Here is an 11,870-nt window from a genome sequence, read left to right on the forward strand (position 1 = left end):
CTGTCCGAACCGCCTCGTGGCCATCCTAAAAGTATTGCACGTGGCGTGACCACAAGGAACCAACAAACTTTTAGCAATCAGCAACCAGCAGATCCCAACCGTATGGTCGGGAAGCAGTTCTTTTATCAGAAAAGAAAAGAAAAAATGCATGACCAAAGACACCCAAAATGAACCCTACATAAACTCGCTCAGATTTTGAATCGAGGCATCGGACGTGGTGCGTCTCTCAGCTTGACGGTGAAACTTAGACCGGACACGTCAATAAAACCCTAATGGATTTCCGCTTGGAATCCGGATTATAAATAAGGCGGAGAAGAAGTGTGAGGGTGCTTTGAGGAGGGAAAAATTAAGTTCTCTTTCGTTCGCTTTCTCGCTCTCTTGAGCGAGAGGGGTGAGAAGATCTACTGCCAATTATCTTCTATTCGACTGCTCTGAAATCTTCTGTAAGTGTCTACTCACTCCGTTGTAATGAGATATAGAGCATTTCTTAGAATTTTCTGGTTTTTTGAGGTGATTGCATGGGAAAAGCTCATTCTATCGAGCTAGGGTTTCGAAAATTCGGCACGAAGGTGATGCTTTCCTGCTTTTATCACGTTATTTGATGTTTTAAGGGATTCTTTTAAAAGTTTTTCGCTGATTCTATAAGATTAGGGTAGGTTTTCTAATCTGAAGCATTTCTTAACATTTGTGCTGGGGCCCAGATTGCCGGCGGTCCAGCAGCTTTCCTCCTCCGTTTTTCCGGTCTCAAGGGCTAAACTTTATGCTCTTTACTCAACCGTGCGTTTGTTCCTGCACTAACCTTGGACATGTCTTTTATCGTTGTTTCATGTTTTAAGGTTTCTATGCTGTTTCCCTGGTCTTTAGATTAATAAAAGTTGCTTTCTTGAAAAAATATGCAAATTTTTTTTGATAAGGGTTTGTTAGCCTACCTTTTCGCATCCTTGGTCTTTGTGATTCTATTTGTCATTCCCTGAACATGTTGATTTGTTATTCAATTTGCTTGTACATACCTTCTTTCTCCAATACGATGTCCCATATATTTTAATAGTTATTTTTCTATTCGGACTTTGCTTCAGTTTGATAGCTAATGAACTTCTGCAATCGATGATCCCATATTTTGTGTTATAAAAGGTATATTCGTTGTTATTGTGGATTTTTTTTTTTTTTCCAGTTTATGTTCATTAATGAGTTTCTCTTGTGCATGATTTCAGTCATTATGTTATCAGAATCTTGATAAGTTAGAAGCTCCGATCTGATAATTACTCTGTTGACGTTATAACTTTGGCAGCAATCAGGATGTCTGGACCAGAGCCAGCATCTGAAGTGGAAGCAGCTAAGATGGCCAATGGTTCTGGCCCCCTGCCTGAGGATATGGGTATGCAGGCTGTTGCTGAAAAGAACAGTGAGGAAAAGAATAATGGAGATGAAAACAAGGATGGAGACCAGAATAAGGATGGTGAGGCTAGGAAAGATTTGGAAGGAAAGAAGGAAAGCGAAGAAAATGGCATGAAAAAAGTAGAAGATGAAGAAGAAGGAAAAGACGAAAAGAAAACTGAGGATGTGAATACGGGAGAAGCTGAAGATGTGAAAATGGTAGATGCTGAGGATCGGAAAACAGTAGAAACCGAGGATGTGAAAATGGTGAATGTGGAGGATGCAAGAGACGGGGTAGACGGGGTGAAAGAAGTTGGAGAAGAAGAGGGAGGAGCGGATTTAAAGGTGAAGGAAGCAGATGATGTGAAAGAAGATAATGAGAATATGGAGAAGAAGGTTGATTACAATAAGGTGGAAGGTTTAAAGAGTAAAAGGGAAAGCATTCAGAAGATCAGCACTAAAAGGGAAGCGAAGGAGAAGAAAGAAAGAGGTACAAAGTTAAAGGAATTGTCTAGGACTCCTACACCATCTTCTATTGATCGCCCTGTGCGTGAGAGAAAAACTGTGGAAAGGCTAGTTGAAGTTATTGAGAAAGAGCCAAATAAGGAATTCCTAGTTGAAAAGGTTCAGACTTTCATGCTCAATTTTTCCTCATATTTTTTAGTGGGTTCCATCGTCTTTATTGTTGTTAGTGAAATAATCACTTTTCTGTTCAATATTTCTTTTGTAGGGTCGTGGCACTCCACTAAAAGATATACCAAATGGTAAGGTTTTGAACTGTTGCAAATATTGATGATGGCTTACTACGTGCACTTTATGATGCATTACCATGAATTATGCTGTCTTGTTTGGAAATTCCTCTTCGTGAATTCCAAGCTATGGACATAAATCTCTTATCCAGTAGCGCTTCTTGTTTTCCTCTCTATGTAATTTTCGTGCTAATTATCCAAGTTCGTGGAGTTACTCATGCTGTCCTTTTTCTTGATTGATTTTACTTTCTTATGTTTTGAGATTGTGGTTTGGTTTTAAGTCCATCCAATCACAATATGATACTTCTTTTGTTAGTTTTGATTTGTTTAGTCATAGCCATCATGCCTCATACAAATTAAATGAGGATGAGTTGATGAACCCTTATTTAGAATAGTTGTTGAATTGTTGCTAACCAGTCTTTGTACAAACTAATTGGGAGTTGCCTCATGAATCTTTATTTATCATTTATTCCTATTGGGGTCTACCTTCTCTTTCAAACTGATGTATTTCAAATATGGTTTTAGTAACTTGCTTCAAGTTTATATTATGTATTCTCATCCTTGTCACATTGTAACACTAACATGCATCCTGTTCCCTATGGATCAGCAGGGCTCCATAAGTACTTGTAGTATCATAGTTCTTTACCCTTTTGACACTTAAGTTGGTCATTCAGTTCTAGTCCCTACTTTCTTGCAAATTGTGATGCCTTTTGTATATGCTTGGACATCTTTACTCAACTTTGGTTATGCCAAGGTCATCTCTGCTTTAAGTTTTTGCCTTCTCCAAAAATGTGCTGGTTTGTGATGGGGTTAAAGTGAGACAAAGCAAGCCCATAGACATTTAAATGACCTATTTTTGGTATAAAGCTGTTTGGTGTTCCCATGCTTGCACAAGTAATAGAATCCTTTATATTTATGGTAATATTATGGTGGGTACAATTAAAGCATATCGGTCATTATCTTCTTTTCACATCTATCCTTGTTTACAATGATGTGCTTGATTTGGATCATAGTAACCATAATTTATTATGGAGCGCGTGATTATATTCTAGGGCTAGTATTTGGCATGTTTGTTAACAAAATTAGATCATGCCTATCTTTTTTGTTCTCAAGGTGATATTTGTTATTATTATTATTATTATTATTTTGAATCAGAGACCATTTTTGATGTTCATGAATTGCTACTAACTAGATTAGTTCATAAGTTATTTTTTGCAAATTAAAGAATGGAGTTTGAGAGGGTATTATGTGTATATATATGTATACATGTACATGTATGGATTTTTGGCTCTATATATTGGTAAAATGAATTATATGCAAGGTTTGGCATACTGCCCCTTACCAGTATGGTATACCATATCGAACCACGTATTGACACTGTTATGGGATGGTACCGGTATGGGGTCCGGTACTGAGATGGCGAACCTTGATTATATGTATGCTTTTATGTTTCTTTGGTGGAATGCATAGTTGGAATTCCTTTATGCATCATGTATGCTAGTCATAGATGTTTATTTATGTGTTGTTTGGTTGCAACATAAGTGGGGAGATATCGTCTAGGAATGCATAATTGGTATTCTGTTATGCATGACACATGTTTGCCATAATTGTTTATTTGGGTGTTGGTTGTAAAATAAGTTGAGGGATATACCCTTAGGTGGGGGAATATGCTATCATATTCTTGCCAAACACCACAACATCGGGGCTTATACCTTGGACATGGTATGAGTCTATTCCAACAAAATGCTGAATAGACATATACCGTGGAATAGGCTTGTCCCTAGTCCCTTGAATTACTATTTTGCGCTTATTCACTTTGAAAACACCCAAAAAAGTTAAGGAAATTTGGGTTTTGCTATAAAATCCAAAAAGTTAAGAAGTTCAATGTGCGTAAAATGTAGCTTATTCCAAGCCACCTACTCCTTGCACGTATTCCTTGGCCAAATAATGAAACATACCTATTCCATGGAATAGGCCTATTCTTTTAGTAGTGCAAGGATATTCTTTCACCCACTTATTTTGCAACCAATCACCACTTTAGTGCATTGCTGCACATTTTATTAAGTCATGCGAATAATTGGATACATAAATGAAAGCATGCTTCTGTTTCTATGGAGGAAATAGATGTTGTATATGTTGATGCATGGCTTTTAGGCATGTGTGTGTTTATGGAAGGCCAGATCTCAAGTTGTTGCGCCAAGATTTATTTCAGATCAAGGTCTGCAATCTAGGTGTGGGCATATTATTGGTACGTTACTGTTCGGTATGGTCATGCTATAAAAGATTTGAAAAATTAAATAATTGATAAGAATATATGGATAAGTAAACCAGTGTCTAGTATGTGATCATTGACATAGTAATGATTATTTGGATGATCTTGGGTTGCATGAGCTATTATTGTTAAATGATATTATAAATTTATTATTTCTTTTTTTACTTGCATTTTGATTGCATATATAATATATATCTTTAAATGTATTTTATAATTCAAATTATGTGATACTATGAAGTATTTATGCATGTTTATGACTTAGCACACAGAAAACCTTGACGAGGAAATTTGACTGATGGTCCTATCTTATTTCTTGAAAATATTGAGCTTTTAGATAAGAAAACATGACTGAAAAATAATTCTATTACCAAAATTTGCAGCCAAGAAAGGCTGTACAAAGGGTATTTCCGGTGTATTCATGCATACCAATAAGTATAATTTGTTGGCACGATCTCTGATATGGTGCGTGCCTTATCCACCCTCTGTTGATATGGTATCAATCCTTGGTATTTTGAACCTTCGCTGTAGGATAATAAATAACTGATATCGATACTTACAAGATGAAAGCCCTTATCTGAACTCTGCGTGCTGTCCAAAATACCTTTTAGAATCATAAAGGAGTAATCTTCTCTTTATGCATTGAATGCTGACTGTTAATGCAAAGTGAGATCTACTATGTGGATTTCTAATATTAGTATGCCTTCTTGATTTGTGGCAGTTTACTAATTTTTGATGTGCTTTTCATACTTCCTGTTTTTATTAGTTAATCTTGTATCTTGTATCTTTAAGTCTGTATTGGTAAAAAATTCTTTTATGACTTATGTCCTAACTCTTGTTCTCAGTGGCTCACAAATTGGCAAGAAAGAAGCCTGCAGATCTTAAATGCTTCATCAGACTCTTTTTGGAAGGAAAGGAAAGGTAGTCAAAGATATTACATTTGATTGCTTCTTTAATGTTACATATGGGTTTTTAAGATCCTTGTTGGTTATTATACATTTGCTTTTATTGTTTTCTGCTGCTGCTGCTGGCATGCATATGTATTGGTGTTTTTGTAGTTGCTCTGGAGCTGACAGTTGCTTAAGCTGATTAAGTGTGCATTCATGTAATCTTGACATTGAGGTGAAGAATCTACTATCTATCTGAAGTAATTTGTCTTCAGATGCTACCTTGGTTTTTTGACATTGGTGTTTAAATTGATGTCTATTACTATCTTTTAATTTCTTTCATGTACTTCTTCAAAGTTGATCACATTGTATGTGTTGTAGGACCAATAGTTTCATACAACTAGAAAAGGTTTCTTGTTGGTTAGAATATCATCTATATACGTTCTGTTTCCTTTTTTTTTTTTTTCTTTAGTGTAAATGCTAGAAAATAACTGATCAACTGCAATTTATTTTCCAGTTAGAAGTCCGAGGTTATATTTTTAAGTGCAGATGTTTTTAAATGAAAGAATTTTACACCCACTACCAAGTTCAATGTTGGTGGTCAAAAGATACAGTGAGCCATGGAATGTGATCTCGGTGGCCTAAAATATTTATATACCAAACATTCTCTGTTTTCTAGACTCCTAGATTGTGCGTCAAGTCACCCTGCAATCAGTGCACTATAACATTCCATTACAATTATATATTTTGGGTGACTTGACTTATAGACTCAAGGTCTCCATTTCATATTGTTTTTTGTATATGGATTTTTAGGCCTTCTAAATCATATTGATGGCTCACATTTCCATTTTTTGACCATTGATTTTGAATTTGGCGGTTGGTGCAAAGCCTTACTTTTTGCCCCATGTGTATTATATCCATTTCTTCATTTGCTTATGTGATCAGATTCTATGAGTGATTATTCTGTTTTTTTCAGGGGGTTAAGTTACATTTAGGAAAACACACATTGTATTGAGTGATTGTTTTAGGTTTATTTTGATGCCTTGAAAAATGGTCCATTGTGGGCTGTGCAAATTATATTGCAGGTGAAAATCAAGATTCTCTTTTTTGGTGACACATTCCACATCTTTGTAATATAGTTTTCCCCTAATCTTACATTCGTCTAAATATTCATGGTAATCCTAAATAGTTGGAATCAAGATTTATGTCCCAGTGGGATGGGGGACATCTTAGCCATCCCATTCCATTCTTATGAAAAAACGGGACTGGATGGGTTTGGGACTTCGAAACCCATCCACACACATGGAGAGATGAAGAAAGAGGAAATAAGGAAAGGAAGAAAGATGAAGAAGAGGAAAAGTGAAAAGAAAGAAAAAGAAAACCAAGAAAAAGAAAGGGAGGGAGAAGAAAAATAAAGAAAAAGAAAGGAAGGTAGAAGAAAAATAAAGAAAAAAGAAGGAAAGAAAGGAAAAAGGGCAAAAAAAGGGAAGAAGAAATGGGGAGAGACAGAGGATGTCTATCAAGATGCATAATTGGGACTTCTGTCGGGATGGGATGGAATGGGACAGCGGGGCACCATGTGCCATGGACAAACCGGGACATCTTTGTCCCATGGAATTTAAAATCTTGGCTGAAATATTTTATCTTAGATATTGACTCCTTGTACACTTGGGCAATGGGCTGCCCAACTCACGTGGTTTGCTGGATCTAGCTTGGTCGATTGGTGCCTGGACATACATTTGCAGCCTACTGAGCTAGGCTGGGCCTCAGCTTACTTAAGGCATCCAAGCTGGACCTGAAATATATGCTATATTATATATTTAGGGGATTTGCAGAATAAGGACACAATGTTTCCATATTTAGAGAAAGGTCATGTTTTTTTCCCGCATAAACACTCCATGTCTTGGACCATTACGTCCCATTCTCAGATGGTTAGCCATTTGTTTCAGTTGATGTATAATATTAGCTTACATTTCCTTGATAGTAAACTAAAGCAGATATTGTTTATAATTAAGTAAAGGGTGCACATGTAATAATATAGGGTATTTGCAGAGAAATCTGTTAGATTATCAAATTTACAGAAAACGGCACCTTTTCTTTTGTTTTGGAAGAGACTGTCTGTTTTGAATTTACTGGATCCTAATGAAGTTAATTCAACACACACGCACACTTGCACTCTCCTTTTGTTGCCAGCCTCTGTGTCTTGGTCTCCTACATGTTATTTGTCACCCTTGCCACCAGGATTTCCATTTGTCCCTGCCCTCCTCATATCAGTGTTTTCAACATCCTCACACCATCAATCCCTGGCCCTATCCTCCTTTTGGTGGAATGGGAATTGACCCACCTAGGAAATTGATGGGATGGGATGGGTGATTAGGCCAGGATGTGGAATTAGTTCTGAGGTCCACTGTTTTATGCTTAGCCTAGCATGTTGGAATTTGATTGTGAGTTTGGCTTGGCCTTAACCAACATGTCTCAGTCAATTCAGGCCTATCTATTGAAATCTCGTTCTTGTTCTCACAGCTGCTTCATCAGCAGCTTCCATTGCCACCACCGTTTAGAACTAATCTCCTTTGCGTTACTATCCATTACTCTGAATCAAATTTTCCACTGAAGGTTTAACCGAATAGCTACATTTCTACATTTTGTAAAATTATTAAATTTCTGTACAAGTTCTTCTTGGTTAATTCAACTAAATCCTTTTGTGAGCTCCACTTGTTTATTCTCATTCTAGTACCAGAATCCAATCTCTCATGGGATTGCAATGCGCTCAAATTAGCTATTAATGTAACTTTTCTTTCTCCTAAACCCATTTGTTTCTATACATTTATGGATAATGTATTCATTGTCATTTGCTATTTACAGTCTGATAGAAAGATTCATTTGCTTTATCTTTCTTATGTAATAGAACTTTTGCTTAGGTTCAGCATCTTATTAGTGTCTTGACACTTTATAGAGGGTGACAACTCTAGAGATATGCAATTGGTTTCTTACAGCCATTTCTCATATGCTTCATCTTTTGGTGTGAAGGATAGTATATTATAAGAGAAGATAGATGATCATTTCATGCATTTGTGATGGTTTCAACAACATTTTCATGTGTGTTTCCCCATTACATTCTTCATCATCATAGTGATGTCCCTATCTTTCCTGCATGAGCAAAAATATGAATGTTAGAGCGGAAGGCTAGATTCATAATGAGGGTCACTTTTTATACCTGTTTATTTGTATTAGTTTGGTAAGGGAAGGTTAGACTCTTGATGTTGAAGATTTACAACCTTCAGGTGAAATATTCTTGCAAGTGGAAAGATTTGACTTATTAACTCGAGGAGATGAACATTGAAGTGCCAAATCATTACTAAGACTGAATGTTGTGAGATGAACAATCTCAAATTGATTGATGCATTTGAACTATCTCAACTCAAGGGTTGAGATAAGCTCTATGAACTAATTTGACCATATGAGCATGAAAGTTTTAAGGTTAGTATATGCCCTAGCTAGGTTTTCGGAACATTATACTTGTTTGGGATCAAGGCTTAGTTGAGTTGAGCTGAGCTGCCAAATGATATTTGCCTTCGTTATCGTGACAGCAGCCTCTTTGGCTGATGGATCATTGCGCTGTTAAGATGCATCCTAATTTTTGTGCTGAGATGAATTTGTGTTATTTCAGTTGATAATGAAATCAAGTTATTTTTCTTTAAAGAGAAATTCCACTTAGTTTTTGCTCTTTGTTCTTTCCCTCATATTTTCCTCTTTTTTTTTGTTTCCTTATTACTTAAACTTGTTTTCCCTAGAAAATAGTAAGGTCAGGGTCTCATCACTATGCACATACTGTAAATACTCCAATTGATGAGGTTACTATCTAAATAATTATTATTAAGGCAGAAGTTTTATCTGATCTTCTTTGGTTTTAATAATTATTTGTTCTTTTCTGCCTTCTCTTTCGTGAAGGATTATGGTTGCATTTCTGATTGCAGGCTGTAAATTTAGAATCATATTCTCCAATTTTCTGGATTTGTCTGGCACGAGAGCGATGTAAGCAGTCATTTCATATTTGAGATGTACTCTTTTTGATTCCTGTATAATATTTACTTGTTTTCTAAACCTTTAAGATATTGTTCTAAAATTTTGATTTCCTTCTTGAATAACCTTTCTTACAGGAAAAACAGAGAGCTAAAATGAAGGAGAAATTGACAAATATGTAAAGGATACATTATTGGATCTATGTGATTTATTTGATATACTGTTTCAAGACAACCATGAGAAAGGTTGGTGGTCTGTTTTTCCAAGGTCTCATGTATGATTATTCAAGTAAAAGCTGAGTTTTGCTTGTGGTACTTATTGCTGATCAGACTGATTCACATTCATACTTTCAATGTTCCTACAGGAAGACCTTGTAGCAAGTTATGGATTTTATGGTTGCACCTCATGCTACTACTGATGTGATACTTGTGACAGCAGGTTTCCTTTGCTGCTAAAACGTGCTATGTTCTTCTTTTGTGGTGCTTGGTACGGTATTAGATGTTCATTTAGATGGGACATAGCAATTTTAGATAATTGAATCTTTAACTGTGGTAAGTTTTTCATTTACAATAGGTATTTTATGGGTTGAATTTAACTGTTTCTTTGTTCCCTTTTTCAGCATCTATGAAATCTCGAAAGCGTAAGAGGGTGACTAAAGGAAGTGCTTCTAAAGGTGTGGCAGAAGCACCCTAAGCAGTCTAGGAAGGTTTGTTGTAGAACAACACACATAGAAGTGACTTATGTTACTATTTCTGAATGATATTCTGTTCTTGGATCATACTTGATTTATATTATTTTAACTTTATTTGCAGCAAAGCCACATCTTTTGTCTTATTTGTTTTAGTCATTTCCCACTATCTGTGCTATGGGCATTTGCATTGTTCAATTACATTAAGAGTTATCCTTGTCAGGATAGTCCTGAATGCTGATGTTTGTTTGCAGAAACAGACCAAAAGAGAAGATAGCCAAATAGCAAAGGGAAGATTGTACAAGAAAATGAAGAAGAAGTTGAAAAGGAGAATGAGAATGGTATTTCTGATGAGGATGAAGCACTCAAACAGTCTGAATTTGAGGTGAAAGAAAGTGAATCTGAAGAAGCTGCTGATGAAGATGAAGATGATAATGAAGACTCAGGAAAAAGCAAAGAGGATAAGAAGAGATCTTCAAAACAACGAGGTTCTGTTGGTAAAGAAAAGTCAAAGGTGGAGAAGAGCTCTAGAAAATCCTCTTTCCACAACCACAAGAGCCCTACTAAAGTATCGTCTTCCAAACGTGCTTGGAACGTCCCAAGGCAGAAAACGATAAGGATGTAGGTGCAAAGGTTTTTTCCAGGAAAAAGAGAAATGTTGATGCAGCTAGGAAAAAATCAACTCTTAAATCAGATAAGAAGGAGAAAGCTACTGGTATGCCTCTGATCTATAAACTTTGCCAATATGTAGATATAGGAGGGTAGAATCCAAAGTAAGGTTTGTCGTCTTGGTAGCGGATTCTATATTGGTACATTCTTACAGTGTTGATACGTGGTTCAATATAGTACGAGATAGCATACTGAGTGTTGGTAATATGAGACATCGTACCAGTATGGTACTAGTATGGTAAGTATGTCCCATATCAGGCGGTACAAGGTTGTATAGCAAACCATGATCCAAGTATCTCTTAATGTTGATCTTGTTATGGCTACATGCATGTGTGCATCTATACATACATATATGAGAATGCCGAGAGACCAAAAATCACATGTTTCTAATGTCTTTAATCTATGTATCAAGTGATAGAGAAATGTACAGTTAAAATCATATAAAACTGCTATGATCTAAGCATTAAAATATATTGATTTTCCATCCTTGCATTTTTAACATATGTAGATAATGGTCAATAAGGTGGATTTTACACATTTTATCATGTATTTTGGCGCACTAGCACAATGGACACCATCTGTTTTTGTGTCGAGTTGATGCATAAGTTAGAAACCATCAATACATGTGATTTTTGGTTCTAGGTATGTTTAGTGTTATAGATCATGATTAATGCTGTAGATCTTTCGATTTCGGTGCCGGGTTGTTGATTTTGGACTTGGGAATGGATGGCTCTCCTCTGGAGAAGAGTGTACCCATCCCATCTATTTGTGTATTTGTGTGAATGCGCATGCGTGTGCACATGCACATGCATGAAGTTCTCTTTGGATTAGTTGGCATGTAGAAATTAGGGAGACAGCCTAATTGATAATTCTTACAATTTTTACTGTTCAATGGACATGTTCTGAGCAAGGTTTTAAATTTTGCGGGATGAAAGATGTCATGGTTTCTTCATGGAATGGGGCGCTTCGCTGTCCTATCCTGTCTTAGCTGCAGTCTTGGTCATGCATCACAATATATCTTCTGTCTCTCTTTTTTTCTTTCTTTTTTTTTTTTTCTTTCTTTCTTTTCTTCTACCTTTTTTTTCCTTTCTTTTTTTTCTTTTTCTTCTCCCTTCTTTTCTTTTTTCTTTTTTTCTTCTTTCTTTCACCTTTTCTTTTTCTTCATCTTTCCTTCTTTCCTCTTTCTTCTCCTCTCCATGTGCGTAGATGGG

At 36.1% G+C, this 11,870-nt stretch overlaps 1 pseudogene; it reads left to right on the forward strand.

The window, feature by feature from the left end:
• The first annotated feature begins 287 nt into the window (after positions 1 to 287).
• Positions 288 to 10,770, forward strand: LOC140855729 (uncharacterized; annotated as a pseudogene).
• The last annotated feature ends 1,100 nt before the right edge of the window (positions 10,771 to 11,870 follow it).

Source organism: Elaeis guineensis, chromosome 2 (genome assembly GCF_000442705.2).
Source record: "Elaeis guineensis isolate ETL-2024a chromosome 2, EG11, whole genome shotgun sequence".
NCBI lineage: Eukaryota > Viridiplantae > Streptophyta > Magnoliopsida > Arecales > Arecaceae > Elaeis > Elaeis guineensis.